The sequence below is a fragment of the Mus musculus genome, chromosome 13 (assembly GCF_000001635.26).
Source record: "Mus musculus strain C57BL/6J chromosome 13, GRCm38.p6 C57BL/6J".
Taxonomy (NCBI): domain Eukaryota; kingdom Metazoa; phylum Chordata; class Mammalia; order Rodentia; family Muridae; genus Mus; species Mus musculus.
In genome coordinates this window covers 12,921,068-12,933,757 of record NC_000079.6, presented here as the reverse complement: position 1 = coordinate 12,933,757, position 12,690 = coordinate 12,921,068, and the positions used below count along the sequence as shown (strand labels likewise).

Sequence of the window (12,690 nt, the reverse complement as noted above, 5' to 3'; positions counted from 1 at the left end):
TTATGCAGCTAGAGACATGAGCTCCAGAGGGTACTGGTTATTTCATATTGTTGCTCTACCTATAGGGTTGCAGATCCCCCCAGCTCCTTGGGTACTTTCTCTAGCTCCTCCATTGGGGGCCTGTGATCCATCCAATAGATGACTGTGCTGGCATTCATGTCTTGGAAGTAACCAACAAAACCAATTGGACTTCAGATCTGCTCAATAAATAAAATAATATCTGGTACTGCAAACCTAGCCAACTGCTGAGGAATGCTGAAATCATAGAACATAGAGAATTGACCACTGCTACATTCCTCAGTGCATTTAGAATGCAGTTTTAACTGGATTCTAAAAATGCATACTTATACCTACAGATAAGTGGAGCTCTTACTCCTCATCAGAAAAGCTTCTTTTGCATGATGTAGGAACAGTTGCAGCAAGCTACACTGGTAAAAAATTCTAGAACAATAGACCTTGGTGTGCTCAGCTCCAATTCATTCATTTACAGCACAGTCCCCATACCCAAGGGCTCAGGGAACATTTCCAAGCACCAGCCTAGGCTTGGAGAGGAGCTCCTGAGAGGAAGGATATCCTTCATGGTTTACTTGGGGCTTCAAAGCTAAAATTGTACTTTACTTCCCTTATAATGTAACAGCTTTTAAGCTCATGGATAGGTCTGTCAGTAATCTGGAGCACAATCATAAAACTCAACTGAATGATAAGTATACTTATGAAAAGCCTTACTTTCCAAAAGAAACAGTCATCACCTGGTATCCTCCAGGCTTGGTCTCTTTGATGATGCACCCACATTTTCTTTGTACAGTTTGTCTTTCTTGGTCATATTTGTTTAGACTGTTTGCTGCCGCATATAAGGTAATTCTTCTGTGCTCCAGAGGTATCAATAAACAAATCTAGGGTCCCATGTTGCAGCTCCTTTTTTGTGCTACATCAGAGAACAAGGGGAAACCTGGAGCTCACACAGTCAATCCACAGCTCCCTTCAGATTAGGTGCACAGACTGTGTTTAATCAAACTGTATAGGACCTTCATCCAGAGATGTTTATGTTATACTTAGATAGCTTCCATATGCTTTACTGCCTGTTAATGTTAATGGAGCATGGTTCTTCAACCTTGATATAGAGGCTTTGCATAGAGCTACTCTGGATCTCAGGAATAGATTTAAAAGATTTGTTGCAGCCTTGATATTGGAGACCACAGTCTTAATAGGTGTGATTTCTAGTTTTACCTTATCCACTACATCTTTGGTTAAACAGATTCACATATCACCACATGTAGATCAGTTAATAACCAAAAAGACCCCCAGAGCTCCCAGGAACTAAACCACCAACCAAAGAGCACACATGGAGCAACCGACTTACGGCTCAATCCCCATATGTAGCAGAGGATGGCCCTTGTTCCTGTGATGGCTTGATGTCCCAGTGTAGGGGAATGCCAGAGCTGAGAGGCTGGAGTGGGTGGGTGTCCCTCGCTATTGTCCTCGTCAGCAAGAACACGCATGGAACACAGGATTCTTCTGCAGCCAAACTTTATTGCATATTGATGAGGTAGGCAAAGAGCCTCAGAAAGGCGCTGCTTATATACACCCTGGCATGGCGTGTCCACGCCTGACTGGTCGCTTACCCATGATCTCATAGACACGCCCCAGGTTGGGCTATGACTTGGCGCGCATTACTCTTGCACATGTGCACATGGCTTGTTCTTTTTTAGGTGGCATAAGACACTGTGGAAGCCAGCGCCATCTAGTGATGGCAAATGTTATCGCAGCTCTCCACATCTCCCCCTTTTAGTTTTATTAGAATGCAAGTCCCTCTTTAATGGATGAAGATAGAGGTCGAATCCCTAGTAAGACAAAAATAGAGCGCCATGTACAGAACAAGGCCCTTAGGCTCCTTTTCCCAGGGTCGTTCTGACCTGCACTCGTGCCGTTTTTCCTAGGGGAGGGACACTTGGACACTCAACCCTCATGCAATTCGACTTGTCTTCTGAGATTACTCGAATCTTTGAGCAAGTCCTATGTGGGGCTTAGTCCAACAATCCATAAGAGTCAAAAACCTACTCACTCATCCCTGTGCAATGAGTCTAGCCTCTAGGGGGTGCATGAGCTGAGTAGTCTAGTGCTTGCGAGGTCATTTTAGCATGGATAACCAGATTTCAGGGGAGGTGCCTTGCTCTATAGCAGTAAGTGCTTGAGTAATCACTATCTTGTCACGTCTCTGTTGAGATCTGAGTTTGCAGACCAACCATAGCATGAACACTAACCCAGAACACAGGGCTGCGCCAAACAGACCCACTCCCACCCATTCTTTGAAGTAAGAAAAAACTGAAGAAATCCAGGAAGAGAGTCCCTCCGTCAGCAACAGGTCCACTCGTGTTGAGTTGATAGCCAACACTGCTGCCCTCGAAGACTCGAGAGTCTCGCCAAATTTTTCTGACCAGTTTCCTGCAAGATACAATGACAATTGCCTAGAAAAATTAGTGGCTCAGGTAAATTTTTCTTATTGTACGCTGGTAATGCAGAGCACCCCCAGCTTCTTTTCACATCCCAGTTGGGCAAGTTGAAAAAGAATATCCAATCTTTCCTCTACTAGATCGAGGTATTGGTTAACAACAGTCCTTCAACTAATCCACCCTTCAACTGGAAACTAGCAGAAGTATGAAAATTAACAGCATCTGCCACCGTGGCTGATAATTGATTTAGGGCTGTATAAGCTGGTCCATTGTCTGTCTTAAGGAGTTTGGGTTTTCCCCAAGTACTCCACGCCTCGAGGCAATGTTGAATTACATGCGAGGCCTTTTCTCTTGTTAGAGGTGTAGCAAACATGATGGCAGAGCATGTATCAATAGAAACATGTAGATACTGAAGTCTTCCAAAGGAAGAGATATGAGTAACATCCATTTTCCAGACGTGTAGCAGTCGAATTCCCTGTGGCTTAACTCCCACATGTGGTACAGGCAAAAATTGGCAACAATTTTGACATTGAGTAACTATCTCTCTAGCTTCTTTTCTAGTCAGAGCAAATCAGTGGTGTAAAGTTTCAGCTGTCACATGAAATTGTCTGTGAAATTATTTTGCTACATCTAATTTGGGGGATAAGGCAAGTGCAATCACTCTTGTAGCTTGGTCCGCTAGGTCATTTCCACGGGACATTGGACCAGGAAGGCCCGAATGTGCTCTGACATGAGGTATATAAACAGGGAATCTTCTATTTAATAAGGCAAATTGTATTTGTTGAAAAATGTTGGCAACTTTCCTGGAGGGTTTTATTACCCCAGCTGTCTCAAAGAGATTAACTTCATTAACTACATAGGAAGAATCAGACACAATTAAACAGTCCCGGGAAGGCCTCAAGAACCTCCAGTACCACTAAACGTTCCACAACTTGAGGTGAGGTTTCATTACACTGCTTAGATACTATTTTACCATTAACCACATAGGCACCTATACCAGTTTTTAATCCATCAGTGTACACCACAATCCCATCTGTGAGTGGGTCCTTAGCTGTTACTTGTGGAAACACTATAGCCTGATTCAGGGCAAACTGTAAGATTGGATGCTTTGGATAATGATTGCCAATCTGTCCTGAAAAGGAGGTGACTAAAACTGCCCAATCATTAGATGTAGCTGCCAAGGTCTGAACTTGTGCAGCAGTATAGGGCACAATCAAGAAATTACGGTCTTGTCCAAAATGAGTAATAGCTGATTTTATCCCTCGAAGCGCACGTTGCACAACTGTATTAGGATACCTATCTATTATTTTAGCAGGAGATGCATTTGGATGAACCCATAATAAGGGTCCATTTTTTCCACAAAACTGCGGTTGGCAACTGGGCTGTCTTAAAGACACACAAATAAAAATGTTGTGACTCATCAATGTGCTGTAATTGAGCCTCTTGCAAAGCATTTTCTACTGTCTGCAAAGCCTGATTGGCAGCAGGAGTAAGGGCCCTGGTGGGGGGGGGGAGATATGAGAATCCCCTTCCAAAATATCGAATAAAGGTTTTAACTCAGCAGAGGAAATCTTTAAAAATGGTCTCAGCCAATTTATATCTCCCAATAATTTTTAGAAATCATTTAAGGTATGTAAATGATCTCTGCGAATCTCTAATTTCTGAGGAACTATTTTTTCAGGATAAATGATCGATCCCAAAAATAAGCCAATTTCTGCAATTTGAACCTTTTCTGCAGCGACTTGTAATCCCCACTGCCCCAATGTTTTAATTAAAATTGGATATGAAATCTGTAGTATTGTTAAATCTTTATGGCACATGAGGACATCATCCATGTAATGGATCAAAAGGAAAGATGAAAATCGCTTCCTTACAGGTTCAAGGGCTAATTGCACATATAGTTGGCACATAGTGGGACTATTAGCCATGCCTTGAGGCAGAACCTTCCATTGAAATCTTTTATCAGGTTCTAAAAGATTAATAGCTGGTATAGTAAATGCAAACCTCTGTCTATCTTGTGGACACAAAGGGATGGAAAAGAAACAATCCTTAATATCTATAATTATTATCTTCCATTGCTTAGGTAAAGCAGAGAGCAAAGGTAGCCCTCGTTGAACCGAGCCAAATAAATGCATTTGTGCATTAATGGCTCTCAAATCATGGAGAAGTCTCCACTTTACCGATTTTTTCTTTACCACAAAAATAGGAGTATTCCATGGTGAAGTAGATGGTTCTAAATGACCAAGCTGCAGTTTTTCATTAACCAACTTAGTGGCAGCTTCCAATTTTTCAGAAGATAGAGGCCATTGAGGAACCCATATGGCTTCCTCTGTGAGCCAGGGTATAGGCATAGAACCCTCAATGGCCCCTAGGAAATACCCAGGCCCTACCTTCCTAGATTACCTTCTTGTGGGACCAGTTCTAATCTTCCTTGTTCTTTTCTTCCTAATCCCTTCCCTTCCTTGTAACCCATTCTCTTTATAATCCCAACAGCTTGTTGAGAATACTCATTAGTCAATGTTAGTCCTAGGCCCTGTAAGATGTCCCTCCCCCAAAGGTTAACAGGAAGAGTAAGGACATAAGGAATGAACCTTCCTGATTGGTCTTCTGGGGCACGCCAGACCAAGGAGCGTGAGCTGATAGTGGGGCCGACCTCATACCCTAGTCCTTGTAAGGAATGGGATGATTGAGTGACAGGCCATGCCTTAGGCCACCAACTGGAAGAGATAATGCTCTTATCAGCCCCTGTATCTAGAATTCCCGTCAAAGTTTTCCCTTCTATATTCAACTCTAAGGAGGGTCTGGAACTAAGGTCCACTGTTAAATAAGCAGAATCAGTCCCAGAAGAGCCAAACTTCGTGGTGTCTCTAGGGATCCCAGGAGAAGGAAAATGATCATGTAAGCTTGGGAGGATAATCAATTGAGCAATCCTGTCACCTGAGGAGATGGAAAAAACACCTTGAGGACAAGAGCAGAGAACTTGAAATTCTCCTGTGTAATCTTGATCTATTATTCCAGGGTGAACAATAAGTCCCTTTAAGGTTAAGGAGGACCGACCCAAAGTAAGGCCAACACTTCCCGTGGGTAAGGAGCCTTTATAGTCGGTGGGGACAGGTTTCACGCTCATCTATGGCACTAGCATGAATTGGGTGGTGGAACGGAGGTCCACTCCTGCTAAGACTTCTGCAGCTCTGCGGACCGTGGTGTCCATTTGTTGTGAGCTGGGGTCCCATATATTTTGGGGCCCTGAGACCTGGGGCCAGGATATCCGGTTTTTTTTTTTGGAGTGTCTACACCTCCTTCTGCCTGGAGAGGTCCGGGATGAATAAGCCTGCCTCTGATGTCTCTAACTGAGCGACACTCACTGGCCCAATGATAACCTTTCCCACATTTAGTACACAGTCCTGGTGCTCTCCTCTTTGTAAGGGACTGGCACTCCTTTTGTAGATGTCCTGGTTTGCCTCAGTTATAGAAGACCTTGCGATCACCTGTACCTGAACACCTTTGGCCCTGAAGGATGGCAGCCGTGAGACCGGAATAAGTAAGCGGGCGTCCAAGTTCTTGGCAAACTCTCAACCAATCCTGCAACCCTTTGCTCTTCCTAGGTGTAATAGCTGCTCTGCATTCTGGTGTGGCTTGCTCATAGACCAACTGTTCCACTAAAGGCATTGCCTGTTCAGGGTCTCCAAAGATCCTGCCTGCTGCCTCTGTCATCCTAGCCACAAAGTCTGAGAATGGCTCCTGGGGGCTTTGTATAATTATTGTTAAGTGTCCCCCAGACTCTCCCTTTCTGGAAAGTGCCTTCCACGCCTTAAAGGTGGAAGCGGAGATTTGAGCGTATGCTCCCCAATCATAATTTGTCTGATTATTAACATACTGCCCTTGTCCTGTTGACAAATCAAGTGTGCAATTTCTTTGATCACCTTCAGCAGTGGCATTGACTTTGGCCTGCACCTGAGAGGCATCATACCACAAGGCTTTCCACTCCATATATTGCCCCATATTAGGGAGTGCAGCCTTCACTGTTGTCTGCCAGTCTCCTGAAGTCATGGCCAAGGATGCAAATCTTTCAACCTGACGTATGGTAAAATTGGCACTGACCCCATAATTACATACAGACTCAGTAAGTTCTTTTATCTGAATATACTCCACGGGCGCGTGTACGCACCCCCCTTCTGCACCCTCAAAGACCGGAAATGCTTGGTGTAAATTTTTTTCTTCCTCCCTAGAGAGGAAGGAGTCAGAATAAAATCTTTCCACATAAGGTGGAGGGGCACAGGGCCCTATAGGCCGGGAGACTGCATGGTTTCCACCTCCCACTTTCTTCTGTTTTTTACCCAAGCACTTAGCTCGTTGTTCATTTGGGAGGTATCTTTCTTCTTCATAGCGAGCTGCCTTATCTCCTAAATCCTCTTCCTCAGAGGGGCTAAGCTCATCTGTTTCTGAACTATCAAGCCCCAAAGCCTCTAACTCCTTTACCGGATAAAGACTTTTCTTTTTGGGGGCTTTCTTCTTCTCTTCCTTTTCCTCTCCCTGGGCATGCTTTCCCCTTTTTCTCACTTCCTCGGATCCAAGGACCTTGGAAGGGCCTTTTTTCTTAGGTGCACCTTTCCTTCTTAGAGCTCCTAATCTTTCACCTCGCTCTGTTTCTGACATGCTGTCCTGTAACTCCTCTAGCGCCCCTTGTCCTGCTATTACTATTGGGTGGCATTTCTCATCTTCTAGGCATGATTTCACCAGTTTCCATAATGCCATGGTCCCCACCTTTAATTTCCCATTCTGTTGTTCCCTAACTAAATCTCCCCTTAATTTCTCCCAGGAGGCAAGGGTTAATGACCCTGAACATGCGTACCAAGGTGCTACGAGATCAACCTCTTTAACAAAACATTCCAAGGTTTTGGTAGCAACTTTCAACTCGCGCTGCTTTAAGACATACTGCAGCGCTGTGATCACTGAATGTGAGGTTCCCATACTGCTCCTTTATCTACAGGAGGGGCTTACATATCTGGCAGGCACTGCGGCTTATGTACATCCGCCTGACTGTGCCTAGAGGTGGTCGAAAATCAGCACCACCCCCGGTGAGTGCAAAATGAAACCAAAAGGAATAGGATTACCTCCATCAAAACGAGAACAAAAGCTTCCACTGCGCCTTCCAATTGAGGAGAGAGATGAGAGAGATCAAGGCCAAACATGCCTCACAGAGCTTACCTTTGTCCTACAGTTCTGAATGCTCTCCATGGAGCGGAGTGCCCCCTCAGCACCGGGCGATGGTGAGGTGTTCCCGGGTTTCGGCGCTAAATGTCCCGCGCTATTGTCCTTGCCAGCAAGAACACGCACAGAACACAGGATTCTTCTGCAGCCAAACTTTATTGCATATTGATAAGGTAGACAAAGAGCCTCAGAAAGGTGCTGCTTATATACACCCTGGCGTGGCGTGTCTACGCCTGACTGGTCGCTTACCCGTGATCTCATAGACACGCCCCGGGGTGGGCTATGACTTGGCGTGCATTACTCTTGCATATGCACAAACAGCTTGTTCTTTGTTTAGGTGGCATGAGGCACTGCAGAAGCTGGCGCCATCTAGTGATGGCAAATGTTATCGCAGCTCTCCACAGGTGGGGGTAGCACCCTTATAGAAGTAGGGGGAGGGGATAGAATAAGGGATTTCGATAGGGGAAACCTAGAAATGGAATAACATTTGAAACGTAAAAAAATATTCAATAAAAGGGCCAAAATCTGTTAATAGTACTCATGATTGAGGACAATATTTACAGGGACCTTCAAGATAAGCTTAGTGCTCTATAGGAAGTAGTTCTATTCATGGGAAATCACATTCAAAATATTAAGGTCAGGCTCTCAATGCAATGCCATTCACTGTTTCACTGGGTCTGTATAACATGCCTTGGAATATGCCTCTGAACATGACTAGTCTAAAATTGAATCTCATTTAAAGAGGATTGGAAACTATTCTAATTTGGCTTTGGATACAAATTCCCTACATCATAAGCTCATGAATGACAGTAACTCGAGAGTGGAATCCACTCCTAGTCAGGAAGTGTATGCAGGTTCTGCCTCTGCAGTGCATGCGTACACTCTCTCATCTTCCAGAATGACTTTGCTCATAAATGGAGAAATTGCAGTTGGTTTACTCTTAATAGTTTTACTTCTCCTTCCAGTCTGCATCAAGCAACTTAAGAACTCAGTAACTGCATTCATGATCAACACTCACACTCAAAAAATTCAAACAAAAAGGGGGATTCCTGTAAGGCCATGTGGAAGGGACAGTTTTACATGGTTCCCACCCCTGAAACAGAGCCATGAGGCCATGGGTCTCCATGAGTGTTGATGGTTGCTAGGCATGAGGCTTGTGTGTGTGTGTGTGTGTGTGTGTGTGTGTGTTCATGTTCTTCCTTTGTGAAATATTCTCCCAGCCAAGGTTATTGAGAGATATTTTGACTCCCAATAACCATGATAATCAGAGGCAATACATGTCCTAAAAAAGGGGGCATATCTATGTCCTCAGCATAAATGGTAAACACTGTGAACTTCAGAACAACCCTTAAGGGTGTGTGAAACATAATTTCAAAACATATAATTTCTTAACTATGCAAAATGTAAGGATACAATATAAATTGTAAAGGAGCTTAATGGAGACCAGAGACAGCTACACTGTGTACCATCTAGTCAGAAAGATAAAAAGGCAGGCAGATACAAAGGTAGGTATATTTCTGAGTCCAAGATCAGCATGGGAAAGAACTAGTTTGGGCCCAGGCAGGTTAAGATTCGTTATTTCAGGATGGGATCCCACTCAGCTAAACTTATTGTCTCTGCTTAAAAAGGAAGGCAGACCTCTGAATTTTTTTTGCAATGTTTAAAAAAAAAAAAAAGAATGTACTTGCTGTACTTTTCTGAGAATCAGGGGTCTGGGGTCACAGAATGTTGACTTGTCTAAGTGAGGATGCTTCAGTGGCATTTAGAAGGGGGAAGAAAATAATTATGGAATGCAGAGGGAGGTTATGGTAATTATGGGACCTGGGTGGGAAAGGGGAAAGGGGGAACAGGATAAGGTATGGGGGAGCAGGAGAGCAGTCTTGAGGGTGATCAGAATGAACAGAAATATGCAGCTTCAGGGGGTGGAAGACTGGGAGATCTTCTAGAAAATACCAGAGATCAGGGAGGTGAGAGACTCTCAGGACTCAATGAGGGTGACCTTAGCCAAAATGCCCAACAGTGGGGAAAAGGAACTTGAAGAGCCTACCTCCAATAGATGGGCAGGGCCTCAAGTTAGAGGGATAGAGTTACCAAACCACAGTCAGAAATTTTGACCCAGAATTGTTTCTGTCTAAAATAACTGAAGGATCAAAAATAAAGAGATTGAAGGAAAGGCAGTCCAGTGACTGGCACAACTTGTGATCCATCTCAGGGAAGGGAGGGGCACCAAGGAATGACACTTACTGATACTGTGTTCTGCCCTAGGCTCAGTGACCTATATTGCCTCTGAGTTTTGGTTCCATTAACAGAATGGTATATGGGTTCCACCTTATGGATATGGCCTGAAAAGCAATAAAAATGGCAAGTTTCTCTAATATCATTTTGGGTCACTAATGCATTAGAGGGTATATCTTGCAGGCAGGTTGTAATTGTAGCTTATATGGTTCATATCTGGGTAATACTGAACTTTATTTTCTTATTTGTACAATCTGTAACAACTTGCAGCACTGTGCATACTAATCAGAAGTGAATCTTAGAGTTGAGCTAGAGCTCAGCTTCCCCGTGTTCTATGATATGATTATGTGTGATCTTAAAACATAGGGTCACCTATCAGGTTGAAATGGGTAACCATTATCACTTTCAATATCCTGCTATTTTTGAGGAGGTCTATAGAACCCTTTGGCCAGTGACTCAACAAGATGTAACCTATTCCTGGTAGTGAGTGCTTCCATTTAAAATAAATATATATACAAGAATGTTACAGTGATGTGTTTCTCTATGGCCTTTCAAATGGCTTTTGTGTTAGATATTTCTTCCCATACTTTTTCCTATACTTTTCTCCCTTTCTAAATTCGCGTTAACACCTTTCCTTCCTAGAAAGATCCCCTTTACCAGCTTTGCCACTTACTACCTACCTAACCTGTAAGTACGATAAATGAGACACACATAAAGCAAGGTTAAACTCTAATATACACATAGAAGAGAAAACATGCATTATTTTTATATTTGGACCTATGGTACATCTCTTAGGATGTTTGTTTTTAGTTCTATTCATTTACCTATAAGTTTCTTACTTTTATTTTTCTTAACTTGAATAAGAATCCATTGCATGGCCTGGCATGGTGGTGCACGCCTTTGATCCCAGCACTTGCGAAGCAGAGGCAGGCAGATTTCTGAGTTTGAGGCCAGCCTGTTCTACAGAGTGAGTTCCAGGACAGCCAGGGCTATACAGAGAAACCCTGTCTCAAAAAACAACAAAAAACCAACCAAACAAAACAAACAAACAAACAAACAAAAAGAATCCATTGCATGAATGTACCCCAGTTTCATGTGCATTAATCATTAATGGACATCTAGGCTTTTTCCAATTTCTGGATAGTAGGAGTAAAGCAATGATGATCTTGCATGAGTAATTGTCTTTTTAGTAAGATGTAGACTCCTTTGTGTATACTCTCAAGAGTGGTATTGCTGAATCTTTTGTTAATTCAATTTTCAGCTTTTTAAGGAACCTGTGCTATGACTTCCACAGTTGCTGTAGCAGTTTCTACTTCCACCATCAATGAACCCTATTTTCAATTGGGCTATATATTTTATTGATGTGTAACTCTGATTTCTTTTTATATTGTACATACTAACCTATCCCATTTTGTAAGCATCCTTTTCTCTAGAATGTTGGTCTCCTTTGCTGAGTAGAGTGTTTTATGTTTGGCCACTGTTTAAGAATAGAACTGGCTGGGCATGGTGGCACACGACTTTAATCCCAGCACGCAGGAGGCAGAGGCAGGCGGATTTCTGAGTTCGAGGCCAGCCTGGTCTACAAAGTGAGTTCCAGGACAGCCAGGGCTACACAGAGAAACCCTGTCTCAAAAAACCAAAAAAAAAAAAACCAAAAAAAAACCCAAAAAAACAAAAGAAAACAACAACAACAATATCAACAAAAAGATTAAAAGGAATAGAACTGCTTGATTTATTTGAACCTAAAATAAACTAAGCTCCCTTTCATTGGATTTTTACTTTCATTCATAAATTCATCTTGCCATAAATTTTTGTGCCTCTTTGAGGCTTCTTCTTCATTGTCTCAATTTATAACAATGTGCTGGTATCCCCAAGTATTCTTTTTACCTATCTCAATCAATAATTATTGGTTTGGGATTCTTTCTGTTTCCAACACCTTCTACTGGTCCAACTTTGAATACCATGTTGATATAATTATATTCCAGTTTTAGCCGATTTGCTTTCTTGAACTGAAATACAACACTTTTTTTGTTTTGTAACAGAATATACAAAGATTCTCAGAGTGACATACAGCTTAGAGATCTCTATAAACACACATTACTGGTGCTATAGTTTCATCTTTACTATCTGTACAATATTTTGCACATCATGAAGCAAGAAGCCCCTAAAATAAGGAGATTATTTCCCAATTTTTATATTGATATATATATATATATATATATATATATATATATATATATATATATATATATATTGAAATTTCAGCTGTCTCTGTGCATCACTTTTCTATGACATCATCACTAAATTAAAGAGTAGTAAAAAAAGGCTGGACCTCTTGGTAGTGTTCCTTATTTTAGAATATTTGTTGTTAGATTTTTCTTTATTGAAAATAAATTTTTTTCTCATACAATATATCCCACCCCTCTACTCCTCCCAGCTTCCAACACTTACCCTACTCTCCAGTTTCACTCCCCTTTAATTTTCCTCTTCAGATAATAATAGGCTTCTAAGAATCTACAGCCAAATAAGACAAAGCAAGATTCAATAGAACAAGGCAAAAGCCCTCAAATCGATGCTGGACTAGGCAATCTAAGAGGAGAAAAATAACCTGTTTGTTTGTTTGTTTGTTCATTTAATTTATTTACATTCCAAATGTTGCCCCCTTCCCAATCCTTCCCCCAAAAGTTTTTCACCTCATCCCCCATCCTCTTTACCTCTAAGAGGGTGCTTTCCACCCTATCTGTCCACCACTCTCACCCAACCATGCACCCCAAACTCACCCTTCCTCAAATCC

At 42.4% G+C, this 12,690-nt stretch overlaps 1 long non-coding RNA gene across 1 annotated transcript; it reads right to left on the bottom strand.

The window, feature by feature from the left end:
• Positions 1-1,512: 1,512 nt before the first annotated feature.
• Gm40904 lies at positions 1,513-7,996 on the bottom strand. The gene is made up of 2 exons (XR_873141.1): positions 7,659-7,996; positions 1,513-2,442 (listed from the first exon to the last, which is right to left on the bottom strand). It is a non-coding gene; the product is annotated as a predicted gene, 40904 (long non-coding RNA).
• Positions 7,997-12,690: the final 4,694 nt, after the last annotated feature.